A 16,396-nucleotide genomic window follows, 5' to 3' on the forward strand; every position below is an offset into this window, starting at 1 on the left:
GTTTCTGAATGCGATGACCTCTAAACAGAGTAGAGTTCTGCCGTGAAGCTTCTTTTCCGTGACTCTGAGTGCCTTTCATGGTCTTTTTAAAAAATATCAAGATATCAGACTGCATCTACCAATACATACGTAATTCAAGCTTTAACCGGAGGGAGACTAATTATTCCCACTTAGATTGTAAGGATAATGTACTATGTGAGCTGCCCTTTCTTAAAATGAAAGATTTATAGATCATTTCAAAGGCATTTTAATCATTTTCTTCTTTTTTTTAATTCAGCATATTAATTTGCAGGGACATACTGACAGCATTGAAAGTCTCCACGAACTTAGAGGGAAACACAAAACAGGCACTTCGATAATTCATTAGGCTGAACGAGCTAGCTGGGGTGACGGAACGGAATGTATGTGCCTATAACATGGAAATGCCCTTAATTGTATCAGGGATCGCCAAACAAGCAGCTTGACAGTGAGACTAATTCTTATCTATTAAAAGAAAGGAGGGGGTCCGGTGAGGATTTCACCAAATTCATTTTACTTGGGCTCTCCAGCATTCCGTGACAGAGCTGCATGCGTGTTTGCTGTTTGTTTGGAGTTTGCAGAAATGATACATTGAGGGCTGAGAAATGCACAAGCAAAGAAAAATTAAATGGCTTAGGAGGAGGAGATGAAATCAATCTTCGGAGACTCTGCGGTGACCTTGAGCCTTTCTGGTGGGAGACGCTCTACCCTGATGAACTTCCCAGGAAGGATGGGGAGTGAAAGGAAGGGCTCCAAGTGGCCGAGCAAGGGGGTTGAAATGCCTCTCCTGTGCCTTCAGCCTCTTGCAAAGTGTGAGTCTTTATCTGTAAAGTGACTGTTCTTCCTCCCTGAGTTTTGTGGGTGTAAAGAAATGAGTATTTGTGGATGGTCCCCCAACTAACTACAAAGTGATGTGGGAAGAAAAGGGGATGGAGGGGACTCCCCACTTCCCTTCCTTCCTCCCCTCCCTCTGCAGGAGAGGCTTCTGAGGGAAGGTGGGGACCAGGGGGCTGTGAGCCCAGCCCTGGGGGAGGCTGACATGGCTCCTCCCCTCAGGAAGGTGCTGTGCGCATCTCCTACAGACTGACCAGCGGAGAATGCAGCTCTGACATCACCTCACCTGAAGCAGTGCCTTGTGCCATGTCACCTAGCAGCTCTGGGCCAGTTCCCATCTGCACTTCAGTGAACAGCATCCTTCAGCCACATGGAGCCAAAAGTAACCCAGCCCTTTCCTTGTGTCTTAAATTTGAGGAACCACACTTACTACTCACACCTCTGGCAGGATTAGTGTAGCCACCTTGTGCTAAAAGTGTTAAATATTTTTTACGAAAATGCCCCTTTGGCTGATGGGAAGTAATTTAAATTCAAGATGAGAGTGAGTAAATAAACACTATTGGGGGGAAATCCCTTACTAGCAAAATAAATAAACAAAAATTCTCCTTGAGGCTGTAAGACGGAGCAAGGTTACATCCAGGCAAACCCATCTGTTTTACAGGTCGGCTTGATAAATGAAGTCAGAGAAGGTTAACAATAATGTGATCACATGTGCTCAGTCCCTCCTGAGAATTGTTCACCACACAGAGCACGCTGCAATAAGCTAATTAACGACAATTCTTTTTATCTGTTGATGCGTCAAAATGCATAACCATTGCCTGTTTTTAAAAATAAAACATTGATTCTTCGACAATAAAAGTAACAGGGAATCAGCTGCTACAGAAGGTCCTACATAAGCATCGTTGCCCAGCACACACCACACACAGCCACTTCCTCCCCAAAGGCAGACACCCCCCAGTCCTGAAAGTGCGCCCCTCTCCTTAGTAAGGCTCCTTCTCATCCAGGTATCCACCCAGGGTCTGGGACCGTTCCTGTCCCCGGGGAGGGGGTGAGGAGGATGGAAAAGCCAGGGGTCCTTACTCAGGGATCTCCCTGCTTGGTCTTGGTCCTTGCCGTTGTGCCCCAGGCATATTAAATGGGTCATAGCTTTGTCCTTGTGTCCCAAACACACAATCATTCCATGTTGCAGCTCCTCCCTTGGGCACTCCTGCGATTTCCTCATCTCCCACCCAGGAATTCTGACATCTCCTGGCCCGTCTGTCCGTCATGATCCTCTTGCCCTCCTGTATCTCTCAACAGCCCCGCTCCCGCTCCGGGGCGGCCCCTCCAGAAGCCCAGGTGGACATTTCTGATGCTGAATGCTTCCCAGGCCTCACCTGCCCACATGGCCACCTGTTCTGGTTACAGAAGGTATCCTGATTTGACAGGGTCCCTTCCTCAGCACTCAGCTCTGTCCCTGCAATAGGAGGATGAACACTGAATCCCAGCTCTTCTCACTTGGCCCAGGGCGCGCAGGTAACTCATTCCTTCACGCCTGGCAGGATCACAAACTATACTACAGACGTATGTCGGGAAGTCCATTTTTTGCATGTTTCGGCATATCCTCTCATAAAATATGCAAGGTTGGCAGGGGAGTAGAAATGGAGATCCACGTGTCACATCACTAACTATAGTAAAGTTAAAGTCAAGCTAACTAGCCGTGAAGTAGAATGCTTCGGAGGCACTCCCCTTCACAGATATGCTTTCATGAAATCCAGGAAGGTCTGGTTCTACCTGACAACTTGTTACCGAGTCCAAGCTCACTCTGCTCGCTGCACGACAAGCCAATAAATCGGGAGGCGAGGTGTTGAGGCCGGGAATACAACTTTATTTGGAAAGCCAGCAGACTAGTGTCTCTGAAAAACCATCTTATCGGGGCCTGGATGCCAGTTTCTTTTACAGAACAGAGAGGGGGAGGAGGTGAGGAAGTAAGGTAAAAAGGCCATTTATCTTGCAAAACATCTCCCAGTGGCCAGCATCAGGGAGGGGACGTGTTAATTTCTTCCTTTCTGCAGCCATTCACAGGTGGGCAGGGTCAGATTGTCTCCCTGTGAGCTGAACAAAGGCACTTTAGTTTAACATTCTGGCAGAGGGGCAGGGTTCCCTGAGGCAGGCCATTATGTATGATTATAATAACAAAAGCAAAGATTAAAGTCAAAGAAACAGATCCAAGATGGAGTCAAAATTGGCTCTTCCCTGTTACAAACTGTTGGTCTTCTCAGAGCTCCACCTGGATGGGGTGCGAGCTGCAAGGAGGGCTGGGCCCCGGGCCTACCCCACACCCTGGGCTTCTCATCCCAGGGTACTCCCACGATGCAAGTGGCATCACACACACACACACACACACACACACAGAGGAGTGTCGATACCCAGGCTCTGTCCGCCTGCAAATGGGTGCCTCTTGGCTGCAAACTGATGAAGAGATGTGTCCCTCAGTCAAGGGACCTGGGGAAGGAGCCCAAGAGCCCCTAGAATCAAGACCAAGCTCCAGGGCATCTAAGGCCCCATGGGCACGTCCCCTGGACCCCACCAGTCAGAACACAGCCTGAGAGGGTCACATCACGGGTCAGGGTGGCTCCTGTCTGGACCAAGGACAGAACTGCTCTCAGAGACCCAGAGTTCGCCATCAAGAGAGGTGCTAGGACCACTGCCGGTGTCTCTTGCCTCCATCCTCCTACAGAGAGGGGCGCCCTGGACCACCTACCACCTCTGCGTCACCCAGCGGTAACTTCCATCTGAAGGACGGTCCAAGTGACCATCGGACCAGAGGAGGAAAGCTGCTGTGCTCACAGGGCACAAGGAGGGGGGGCAGAATGACCATGTGCTCAGTCTTCATCCTGTCTTTGGTCCCAAGGGCTCCTGGGGGAGCATCTGAGCTGGAAAGAACAGAAGGAGCCCCCGAAACACTGCAACCACGGGACTCTGGAGTGGGGGAACACCCTGGGGCAGCTGGCAGGGAGGGGGCACCCCTCCTGCAGGTGGCTCAGGGGGGCTCGGCTCAGGGACACCGGCTTTTCCAGGTACGCGGCACTGGTCCTTGGATTGTAAACTCCACCACCGAGCGCACCTAGGAAATAGGGACTGTGGACTGACCTGATCTCAGGGTCCCCTCCCCACCAGGGCCGAGGTCAGAACGGCTTCCTAGACCCTGGACGGCATGAGCTGGCAGGAATCGGAACAGTTCGGGGCTGGGAGAAGTCCTGAGTGGGCTGTGCTGGGCGCACACGGGATAATATACTCACATGTTCATACAGCACCGGCTTGTAAACCCTTGGGGAAGCAGCCATTCCTGCACAGATACACACTTTTCATTCTTTGGGTGTGTTTCATCAAAGGCCTCAAAGTCAGATAAATTACACCTGACCTTGGGAATGTATGCACTGCGTGTGGGTCTTGCTGAGCTGCACGCTTTTTGGAAGCTTGCGGTTTTTTCCTTTTCTTTTCTTTTCTGATACTTCACCTCTCACACAGAAGGCAGGCATCCTTCTCACTCAGTGCTTGTACCATCACCAGCTGTGAAGCCCGGGGGAGAACCCTCCAGGACCACTGCCCAGCCACATGCCTGTCACCTGCGATTTTGCACGGAAGCCCCTGGTGGACGACTTACTCAGGCTGAGTGCCAGGCCTCCTGACGCCACCTGAAAAGATGCTTTTCAAGAACCAAGAAGAAATGAACGCGTGTTTATAAACAGATAAAAAGAACTGCTTGGCGCACCAAGGGAGCTGGGAAAACCGGAGCTTTCGCTGTTATTTTATGTTTCTGTTGCCAATTCACTCAGGACATACTTTTGGGCACTTAGAACATGTTTCAAGGGAATCACAGCCTGATGGTTTTATTATTTTTTAATTTAATTAAACATATATTAAAACTTTGAAGATCGAAGCTATTTTCCCTTTTGTTACCTTTCCCAGTACATCCAAGAACTTGGCACCCAGAGAATCACTTTAGTGTTTTCTTAAGTCTTGCTCAGGTTTCCTCATTGTCTTTGGACGCTACTGAGCTCAGAGATAAACTATTTCCGTATTCAATCATTGGGTAAGTTCTCACCTCCGCATGAATTTCTGTGTGTTAATTTTTTAATCTTAATACTCCCTTTTAATTTTCTCTTTGACCTAACTTCCCCTCACTTTGTGTCGTTGTACTGTACATATTGAGAATTATCTCTAAGCACTTTTGAAATGAGGGGCAGGATAGGTTGACTGACCAGATGGATGGATGAATAGATAGAAGGTAGATAAACAGGGTAGATAGATACAGAGGTGATAGATACCTAGATAGATGATAGATAAGTACATACATACATACATACACAGATGATAGATAGATAGGATAATTTAAGATGTTATTAATCCTCTACACCCATGTGGAAGAACAGAAATGAAATTCTTAGCACTGATTACGTGGTTTGAGAGGTAAGGAAAGGAGCACAAGAGAGGAAACTGGAATAAAAATGAGCAAGGATTTATTTTCCTTTTACCACTTTCCAGTATTTTTTTTTACAATGAGCACTTATTACTTTCAATAGTTTAAAAATGCAGGACATTAGAAATATACATACTCTATAAAAATAAATGCTACATAGATAAAATATTAGAAATATAAATGAATATAAAACAAATATAGGGTTGAAATGTAATATATCTTTAAATTCTACATATAAAATGCCACGAAGGCTGCACCAATTTACATTCCCACCAACAGTGCACAAGTGTTCCCTTTTCTCCACATCCTCACCAACTCTTGTTGATAACCTAATTTCTGATCTATTCTAAAGTACCTCAGAAGACTCTTTCATTATATACTCACTCATTTTATGTATATATATATCCCCCCCCTCCCCCTGCCCTTTGGCCATGCCACCAGGTATGTGGGATCTTAGTTCCCTGACCAGGGATCAAACCTGTGCCCCTTGCAGTGGAAGCGTGGAGCCCTAACCACTGGACCACCAGGGAAGTCCCTACTCACTTTATATTTGGAAGATAGAAGCACAAATGGATTATCTAAGATTGGAGACAGAGCAAAGAGAGACCTACACTGATGTTTAATTCACTCTCCACAAAAGAGTTGAGAGACATGTATTTTCCAGCAAATTTATAGCAGAATATTAACAGCATAATCATGAACTGTTTTTATTAAATGATTTTATTTGTGTTTGCTTAGTAGATAAGATTTATGGTAAATTAAATAAGGTCCATGAGATTTTTAAAATTAAATATATTAATCATTTAGAAATAGACATGTTTATGTATTTGGTGGGTACTTTTCTTTTTAAATAATGAAAAATAATGAAATCCAGAGGAAAATTTTGATCCACACAAAACAAAACATTGAATCTAAAAATGGTACACACGCACATATATACACACACATACACACACATACATATACACACACAAACACACACTTCTCATTTTCTTCTTATTTTTTCCTAATTTCTCCACTTTCCCCTACTTTGACACAAATTTCATGAATAAATTTATTTTTAAATATTATTTTAATTTTAATAATATTAATGATACTAAATACTATTTTAAAGAAATTTTTTTTTTTACAGCAGCTAAACAACCTGTCAACACCATACTTTAAGGAACAGGAATTATACTGGGTTGCAAAGGACAACACAGGAGAAAGGCATTTGACTTTTAAAGGATGATTTTCCTGAAGTTCTGAGGCCCGAGGCCGCGTCCAGACATGCTGGCGGAGATGACCTTGAACTTGGGAGTATTTATAGCCTGTTGAGTTACATAAGCCACACAAGCGTACACTTCATCAGGCAAGAGCGCTGACAGGCGCGTTCCATCAGGAGAACGAGCATGACAGCTGGTGTGTGTGGGTCGTCTGTTGCATAAGCTCCTGCTAAAACTGTCAGCCACACCCTCACCCTCTCCCCCCGCTGGCAGAACATTGGCACAAATTGTTCCATAGACAGCAGTCTCTTCATTATCCTTCACAGCCCAGGATGGTGGCCGCTCTAAAAATAAAGCCTTTCCCCTCCTCGTTCTGAAATATGCAATGACAACACTGGATAAAAATGGCTAACGTTTTCAGAAAGACAGAAATCATGCTCCCTTTCAAAAGGATGGATGTCTGCTCCATCCTTTTTCCATGTCTGACTTGGAAAATTGGATTAAGAAGATGTCAGCTCACTGCTAAGTCTCAATTTCTTAGAAATGCATGTACCAGAGCTCAGGGAGAGGAAGTCAAATCACTGTTAAATCTGAAGTTGACAAAGTTTGAACATTCGCAGGTGGTGACGTCTCTGTGAACCAAAGACTGAGGGGAGAAGCCATCAGTTTCAAGATCACGAGGCCCCGTGTCTGCTCTGTTCACAGGGCAAGTTGTTTTTCTATCTCATAATAACCCTGCAAAGAGTTACTGTCTCGATTTTACAGATGGAGAGAGGACTCCAGAGAGAACAGAGGTGATTTTCTTCAAGACCCTGGCACCTCGATAAGGAAACGATTGGTTACAGCTTCGGTCACTTTTATTATCAACACATATTGTGATGAAAACAAACAAGGGATTAATGATTCCCGCTGAACTTTCAACATCTGGTACTTGAAACAGTAAACGGCAGATGAAAGCAGCAATTAGTCAACTGGGATGACGTTCCCTCCACCAGCCAACAAGATGTTGACAAGGTGAAGACAGACCACAGTGTTTTAGAAGGTTCTAGAAACAGTCCAGCCCAACTGGAGACAAATAGCTCCTGCACACCAAGTAGAACAATTGAGGAGAGCCACCTCCTTACAGCATCACTACATAACGTTTCCTATCATCCCCCAAAGGTGAGATACAGGAGAGGTTCCAGGATCCACCAGAGATGCAGACTATGTGCCCTCTAATCTGGGGAGAAGCCAGGCGAGTTCGATGGTCAGGGACCCCTTCCAAAGGGCGTCAGCACATGATTATTAATAATCATTGCTTTACGTTAAAAAGGAAATAAATAAAAGAAGAGCATTTCCTGAATTTTCAACCGGTGCCAAAATTTCTCCTTTTTCAGCTACACTTCCCACCTCTCGGGTGTTCCATCCACCCCCTACCTGACAAACCTCTCGTCACTCAGGGGCCGTGTCCCTCGTAGACGCCTGAGGAGGCTCCCTGCCGCCTGCACCTATGCTCCTAGGGCGCTGATTTTGCAACCAGCTTTGCACACCTTACCTGCCTCCCCTGCTGGATAGAAAGGCTCTGCCGTCCTGAATAAATGACAAAGAACTTCAAACTGCAACAAAGGACCACGGATAAGGTAGAATGCGCCATAGCACTGATGCTCTAAAAAGCTACAGCCCACCGTAGGACACAGGTTAGCCTGGGCTGGAGGAAGGCTAGAGCCTGTGAGCCCAGGAGGTGAAGGTGAAGTTCACTGGCACAGTGGCCTCTGTTCTCCCTGCTCCCTGAGTACCACTGGGAAGAGAGGCAGCGGGAAGGGATGGGAGACCGAGGGTCCAGGGAGCTTGGCAAGTGTCTCGTTCCTGCAACTTGCGATGTGGTCAGCAGCCTGTGGGCTCAAGAGGTCCCCTTTTCCTGGACTGGAGGGTCCTGGCAGTGGGCACTGCACTGGACTTGTTCTACAACATTCTGTACACACCCCTGGGGAAACCCGTGCACTCTGAGGAAGTAGGACCTCCTGGGGTGTCAGCCAGTTTGGGCACAAGTACCCACAAGACCCCGAAGCCGCTGTGTTTGTGGACATACACACTGGACATTCCTCTGCTTGTGACCAGCGTCCTCAATGGCCATGCGTGGTGGACATGTTGACCTCTGTGTTGAGCCTGTACTTTATGGTTTGAGTTTATGTTTCTCTTCAGAAAAGTGTTTCCCCTGTTCGTACCTGCTTGCCCAAGTTAGCCTTTGCTAATTGGGTCTCCACCATTTAATGTTATAGAAATAGGATAAATCAGCTTGTTAGAAAGAAGATTATAAACAGGAGAGAGATAATTATAAGGTATCCATTGTTAGCTGACAAGGTTAATTGTTCCTAATGGTTTTTCAAGGTGTTTTAATTACACACAATCTGAAGGTAGTGCCTGGTGGTGAGTGAAGTAACCACAGGGAAAGATTCTGCAAGCCCCTTAAAATCAGGAACATGTCATGTACCACAATGTTCATTGCAGCTCTATTTACAATAGCAGGACCTGGAAGCAACCTAAATGTCCATCGACAGACGAATGGATAAAGAAGATGTGGCACATATATACAATGGAATATTACTCAGCCATAAAAAGAAATGAAATGGAGGTATTTGTAATGAGGTGGATGGAGTTAGAGTCTGTCCTACAGAGTGAAGTAAGTCAGAAAGAGAAAAACAAATACAGTATGCTAACACATATATATGGAATCTAAGGGAAAAAAAAAAGGCCATGAAGAACCTAGTGGCAAGACGGGAATAAAGACACAGACCTACTAGAGAATGGACTTGAGGATATGGGGAGGGGGTGGGGTGAGATGTGACAGGGTAAGAGAGTGTCATGGACATATATACACTACCAAATGTAAAATAGATAGCTAGTGGGAAGCAGCCGCATAGCACAGGGAGATCAGCTCGGTGCTTTGTGACCACCTAGAGGGGTCGGATGGGGAGGGTGGGAGGGAGGGAGATGCAAGAGGGAAGAGAAATGGGAACATATTGTATATGTATAACTGATTCACTTCGTTATAAAGCAGAAGCTAACACACTATTGTAAGGCAATTATACTTCAATAAAGATGTTTAAAAAAAAAAAAAAAATCAGGAACAGAAAACTTCAAGAAACCAAATTTACATGGCAAAGCCACGCATCAGATGTTTGAAAGGAGAGGTAGTGGGTCCAGGAAGAGGGAGCCTCACTGGGGCCACCTGGAGGCCTGTGGCTGCAGGACAGGGCTGGGTCCAGGGGAGGCAGACTCGGAAATCCCTCAGGACACTCCCAAGGCGTATCATCTTGCATCTTCCAGCTTGAGGGCACATTCCCAGGGGCCAAGGTACCACATAGTCTCACAGTTTTTCAGTGAGTTATAGATTCAGCAAACAAAATCTTTTTTTTATTTACTCACGTTCTCAAAGAGTTTGCAAATGTTTATTAAATTGAAATCTCACAAACTTGAACAGGTGAGCAGTTCCATGGAACTGGAAATTAAATTGTTGCAATTGACAGGTAACAAAGCTCCCGCCTGAGTATTCTTCTCATTGGAGATACGGAGCGTGTCAAGGGGAGCTAGCTGAGACGAGCTAGCTGAGACTCAAAGCTCTGTGCTGGGCTAGTGAGGGTTTCCTGTCTCTGAATAGATGTGGTGTATTTCACGTGCTCCTCCATCCTTCTGCCTCTGAGACGACGTGAGGCGGCAGCTACATCTTCATCGCGCTTCCACAGTCCTGCTTGCGGACCTGCTGGTTCATAAATCAGAGAAACTGAGTGTGAATCCACCCCCTTCCCTGGGCAGCCTCCGTTTCACATGATTATTCAAGTTACCATCAGGTTCCTGGTTCCCACACGTCATTGGACCACCACTTGGGAGCACCCATCTCTCCGTCCCACAGGTGAGGTCTCCAAGGTCCCCAGCACGTAGCTCACGTGCTGCCCACGTTGGACTCAAGACCTCAGACCCCAAAGTCTCTGTGCTGCGTCCCTGCCTTCATGGAGGACGGAAGCTCAACAACGAAAACACGAACGTGGGAAATGCTCACTTATACCATCTCACCCAAACACTTTGGGGCCGCTTTCCTGTTTTGATGTGAAGAACATCGTCTTTCGAAATCGTTTCCTTATTTTATCCTTTGTTTCTTGGTGAGTGGCACCTCCACTGATGATGATAAAATCATTAAGTGATCAAGTTTTCTCATTTAGTCAAAAAACAATATCTAAACAAGGGGCAATACATAGGTTATGGTGTTTGGTTGAAGTAATCAAAGGAAATACCTCAAAGGCTGTATTTTTCCGTCCATGGAATGGGGAGATTCTAAGCGGCTTTCTTGTGCCTGTAGATACGGTGCTTTGTTGCTGGTGGTGGTTGTATTTTGCTTTCTTTCTGTTAACCCAGGCGATTCAACCCCGGCAAAGGCACCTGCAGCACCCGCCTTGGGCCCAAGACCCTGCTCATCACCTTCACATGCTTTTACTATAAGAAAAGGAGAGATTCATCTGCTCTTTTTACCCTTGATGGACAAAAAAAAAAAAAAAGTAAGGTTTTATCTTCAACTTAATTACAGCAGGGAACAGCGTTACCTCACGTGTTTCTTTTCCCCTGGTAAAAACTACAAGAAAACAAACCTTTTTTTTCTTTAACCCTTAGGCCAGATCTGTGTCCAGGTTAGTAATAGCTGTCTGGGGGAGATCCCCTTCCTACAATCAAAAAGGGAAATGCGATTCACTATTTCTCTTATGCGACAAATCGGTGTTAAGAATAACATACCAGGGAACATATTTTATTGACATTAGTTTAAGAAATCTGTCCCAAATCAGCTCAAATGCCTGCAACTATCCATTTCCGTGAGGCAGAAGCGGGCAGTTTTACTCCGAGGGCAGGGGTCTGACTTTCACAGCCCTCATACCCCTGCCGCCCACGAGTGCCTGTTTACAATCAGGAGCCCAAGGCCAGAGAAGGGGTCACTGACCCTCATCTAGCTAAGAAGTGGGGTCCAGCCTAAAGCGGATACCTGCCCTCATTCCCTGAGAACGGCTGTTTTCTGTAGCTTCCACCTCCTTGATTTATCTTATTGTTTTGTGGTCTGTACACGATTCATATCTTTTTAGCCAAGGTAAGAGGGAATTTTCGCCGCAAATAAACACAAGCTGAATTGAGGGCGATGGAGAATCAGGCTAAGGGGACCAGGGATGCCGCCCGCCCCTCCCAGCCCAGCAAGGACCAGCCAGCGGCTGCTTGCGTTTCTGGAAACCTGTCCAGAGAATGCGTGTCGTGTGTCTGTAGCTGAAACGTGAGGAAGAGCAGCTGAACAGCGAAGAGGTCTGTCTCCTGAGGCTCCAGAGTAAATGGTAAACTCGCAAGTTAAAGACGCCTCGTGAGTCTGAGTTGAGGGCAGTTGACACGTCGATTGAGCAGCAGAGACAAGACGGTGCTCGATGCTGGGAACAGAACAACTAATTAATCCCGGAGGACATGCTCTCCAGCTCCACCAAGGAGTACAATTTAGCTCCAACTGCCGTTACTCCGCAGTTATCACTGAGATACATTAAGGTACAGTTTCTATTTGTTACACCAGACGTTATACAAGCAATTTTCTCAATGTTGCGATACGTGTTAAGATTGAGACTTGTTCATGTAACCACACTGATCCCGTAGAAGCTTTGGACGAGCAGACCTGGTTGATTTGTGAGACTGTTTATCGTTTGATTTTTATTTCTCGTCCTCACAGACTATAACGACTTCATCAAACTTAAAATATATTTATTCCTTCAAAGAAGAGTCCCAATTTAACCATTATTACCAAAAAATTGTGTAAAAAATAAACACCAAAACTAAGATAAATGGAAAAGAGGGCAGAAGAAAAATAAATACTATCGGGAGAAGAGTTCCTATTCAGTGTGTCTGTCTTAAAGATCATGTGAACTTGATCTGGGTGGAAACATCAATGCTGAGGTTCTAGCACCTAATTCTTCTTTTTCCAGGTACAACAGACAAAAAGTATACGTATGAAAGACATACAACATGATGATTTGATACTACATATGCAGGGTGAAATAATCACCACAGTCAAGCTAATTAACACAGCCATCACCCATGTAGTTACCTCTTTCTTTCTTTCTTTCTTTGTAATTCTTGAGGTTTAAATGGTTGTTTATTTATAAAGAAATCAATGTCTGTGTTACCATACTGATAGGCCTCAAGGGAACCCTTAGCTGCAATTTTGGGAAAAAAAACCCATTTTCCTGACTAGATTCAATTGAGACCACATCATTGTAAAAATGATGCTGATCGGTTGAACATAAAAATAGAAAAGAAGTAAATTCTCAAAAAATTATGGGTAACATTGTATAGAAGGAAGTGGGAGTGAAACCTCAGGAAAACAGATCAGAAAACGTAATAAGCCACAGATCCGGAAAGAACGGTGTCCACCACACCACCAGCTGGGAGCCAACAGGGATGCTTCTGTGACCCGGAGTGAAGTAATGGGCACAGATAGAATCGACTTGAATTCTAAGATTCTGGAAGGGCTGGGATGGCCCTCTAACTGGGGATCTTTTCAGGTGGGAATTCCAGCAACATTATGCAGATGCCCCTGCGAGGAAGTATGACCCAGCCAAAGCAGTTCAGGTGAGGAGCCAAAAGAGTGGGCTTGCGGGAGGGGTCTCTGTGGGGCTTACATCTGCCAGATTGAGAAAAGCGCGGAGGCTCAGACAGGTTCCCAGCAGCAATGGGCCCAGATAGAACTGAATAAGAATGTGAGAACTGAATAAGAATGTGAGAACTGAATAAGAATGTGAGAACTGAATAAGAATGTGGGATGATACAGAATGTTCAGGAAAGGGAACACAAACAGTATTAGAGGGATGAGAATATGCGCTTCCTTCTGGGGATCAAGAGTCCATTAACATGGGAAATAAAGTACACGACCAGCACTGTGCCATCAGATTCAACAAACCTCATAGAAAATATGAGCAAAAACTGGTTCCAGGAAGAAGTGATGGTATAAAGTGGCTTCCACCTCTTAGAAGAATCAAAAAACAGCTCCATGGAGAAGGCATGATATGAGGGTTCCTCTGATAAATGGAAGAAGGGAGAAATAGAGGAGAGGGGCATCTGGGAGACAGATCAGCTGGAGGGAGCTCCAGCAGAGAAGAGGGTTAGGACCAACGAAGGGCAGACGCTCTTTTCCAGAACAGAGGTGGAGTGTGAGGGTAGCCCTGACAGATGGGCGGGGCTCCTCTAGACCACGTGTGTGCAGAACGAAAGAGTGTGTTATATCAAATGAAAGTCAGGCTGAGGATCTGCAGGAAACAAGGAGTCATGTAAAGATATTTGAACAGATGCTTTCTTTTTTTTGTTTGGTATGATTCCATTTTTTTAAATTGAAGTCTAGTTGATGTACAATAGTATATAAATTACAGGTGTAGAGCATAGTGATTCACAATTTTTAAAGATTATACTCCATTTATAGTTATAAAATATTTGCTATACTCCCTGTGCTGTACAGTATATCTGTGTAGCTTATTTTATACATAATAGTTTGGACCTCTTACTCCCCTTCCCCTGTCGTGCCCCTCCCCCTTCCCTCTCCCCACTGGTAACCACTAGTTTGTTCTCTATATCTGTGAGTCTGTTTCCTTTTTGTTATAGTCACTAGTTTGTTGCATTTTTTTTAGGTTCCACATATAAGTGAGATCAGACAGTATTTGTCTTTCTCTGTCTGGCTTATTTCACGTAGCACAATGCCCTCCGGTTCCATCAATGTTGCTGCAAATGGCAACATTTCCTTCTTGTTTATGGCCAGTAGAACAGAAACTTTCTTTATCAATGCTTTGCTTTCGGAGGATTAATTGTGCAACAGGCGGTTTTGGGAGGAGTCGGAGGATGAGTGCCCAGGGAGGAAGCCAGGGAGAGTCTTGGTCAGAGGGATTAAAGGCTTGAACTGTAAGGGCACAAAAAGACTGGAAAAGGGAGTGTCAATTATAAATGATGAGATATTCACGTTGCTCCGTGTTACCTGCCCCTCAGCCAAGGCCACTCTGCATTCTGGAGTCTGTCACAGCCTCAAGGAAGAGAAGAGCCTTTCAAGGATGGTCTACATCAATGTACAAGTAAATACCAAGATGTAGGCTGACTAACAAGTGAAGTCATTTAGTTAAAGAGCATGACGTTTGGTAAGTTAAGAAATCATCTCTCTGGGGCTTCCCTGGTGGCACAGTGGTTAAGAATCCGCCTGCCAATGCAGGGGGCACGGGTTCGAGCCATGGTCCGGGAAGATCCCACGTGCCATGGAGCAACTAAGCCCGTGCACCACGACTACTGAGCCTGCGCTCTAGAGCCCGCGCTCTAGAGCCCGCGAGCCACAGCTACTGAGCCCGCATGCCACAACTACTGAAGCTGCACGCCTAGAGCCCATGCTCGGCAAAAAAGAAGCCACCACAATGAGAAGCCCACGCACCGCAACGAAGAGTAGCCCCCGCTCGCTGCAACTAGAGAAAGCCCGCACGCAGCAACAAAGACCCAATGCAGCCAAAAATAAAATAAATAAATAAAATTTTTTTAAAAAAAGAAAAGAAATCATCTCTCTGCAGAAACTGCCACTAATCTTTAAGTAGTGTCCCAGACAGAAAGCTCATAGCAGACAGCACTACAAGAAATTACGTCTGTGGCCTAGAACATAATCTAAGATCGACTGGACGGCCACAAACGCTGCGACCCACATGAAGGAATCCGCGTGTGTGAGAGCCCATGTTCCCTGTATTACCCTTTAAGGCTAGGATTTAATTAAAACACATCTTCACCTGCCATCTTTATACTCACACTCCCTAAGGGTGCCCTTTCGAGAAACATGGCAGACAAGGGTAATGTAGAAAAACTCCTCCTACAGAGAAAAACTCTCTCCTACAGAGAAAAACTCCTCTGTAGAAGTGCTGTTACTACAATTTTTTTAATATGTAAAGGACTGTGAAGCCCCTGGTGGTAGGAGCAGCGGCCTGGGAGAGAGCTGGAAACGTGGGCTAGGCCGGCGTCCCCGGGCCTCGGACGGCTAAGACGCTCTGCCAGCTGAACACGGGAACTTCAGGCCTAAGACGTGAATTCTTGCTGGAAAAATGCAAAGTTCGCCGCCTCTATTGCTTCACGCAAAGGTGTAATGAGCAGCAATCAAATGAACTGACCGCTGAGCGGTGGGGGGCACAGGGCTGGGTGGTCCCAGCGCTCCCGGAGTGAGGAGGCAAATGAGCGGTGACGACCACATGGCTGGAGCCCGACAGATCCCTTTCTCAAAAGACTGGAAGGCAGGTAGCAGTGGCGTAGGGGTGGGAAATACTTAAGCATCCCTTTACTTCGGTAGCCTAGGTGATAAACAGGAGCACTTGCTTTTTCTTTTTCTTCTTTTAATCCTTAGAAGGGAAAACAAGGAAACCTGTTCCCCGGGCGTTTTCTTCCATTGGTCAAAAGAACTGGGGCATCTAAAAAAGTCACTCTAGCTACCAGATGACAGCCTTGAGTGGGGTCTTGAAGGGGTGGAGGCCCCAAGGCCCCGGCCACCAGGTACAGCAAGCACCACGCCCACCCACCGGCTGGAGCAGGTGCCGCCCACTTGTAGGAGAGGCCCCACCCACCGGCTGGAGCAGGCTCCCCCCGCCCCCCACCCCGGAAGCTCACTGTGCCCCTTCCTTTCCCAGCATGGGCGGCCCTGGGCCTCCCGCCTCTGTTCACCCAGAGCGCTGAGCTGTCTGGGCCCTGAATGCTCAGAAGATTTGTCCCTGGATTCCAGGTCCCTTCTAGCCCCTTTGCTGTCCCCAGGGTCCTGACACCCTTCCTGGTTAATGAACGCCCTGCTGAACTTAGGGCGTCCTCCATCCCTTCAGAGCCGGCTTCC

At 46.2% G+C, this 16,396-nt stretch overlaps 1 long non-coding RNA gene across 1 annotated transcript; it reads left to right on the forward strand.

Moving 5' to 3' along the window:
• Positions 1 to 11,714: 11,714 nt before the first annotated feature.
• On the forward strand, positions 11,715 to 15,038 carry LOC132356541 (uncharacterized). Its single transcript, XR_009499907.1, has 3 exons — positions 11,715 to 12,063; positions 13,074 to 13,140; positions 14,542 to 15,038. It is a non-coding gene; the product is annotated as an uncharacterized LOC132356541 (long non-coding RNA).
• Positions 15,039 to 16,396: the final 1,358 nt, after the last annotated feature.

This window comes from Balaenoptera ricei, chromosome 21, assembly GCF_028023285.1.
Source record: "Balaenoptera ricei isolate mBalRic1 chromosome 21, mBalRic1.hap2, whole genome shotgun sequence".
NCBI lineage: Eukaryota > Metazoa > Chordata > Mammalia > Artiodactyla > Balaenopteridae > Balaenoptera > Balaenoptera ricei.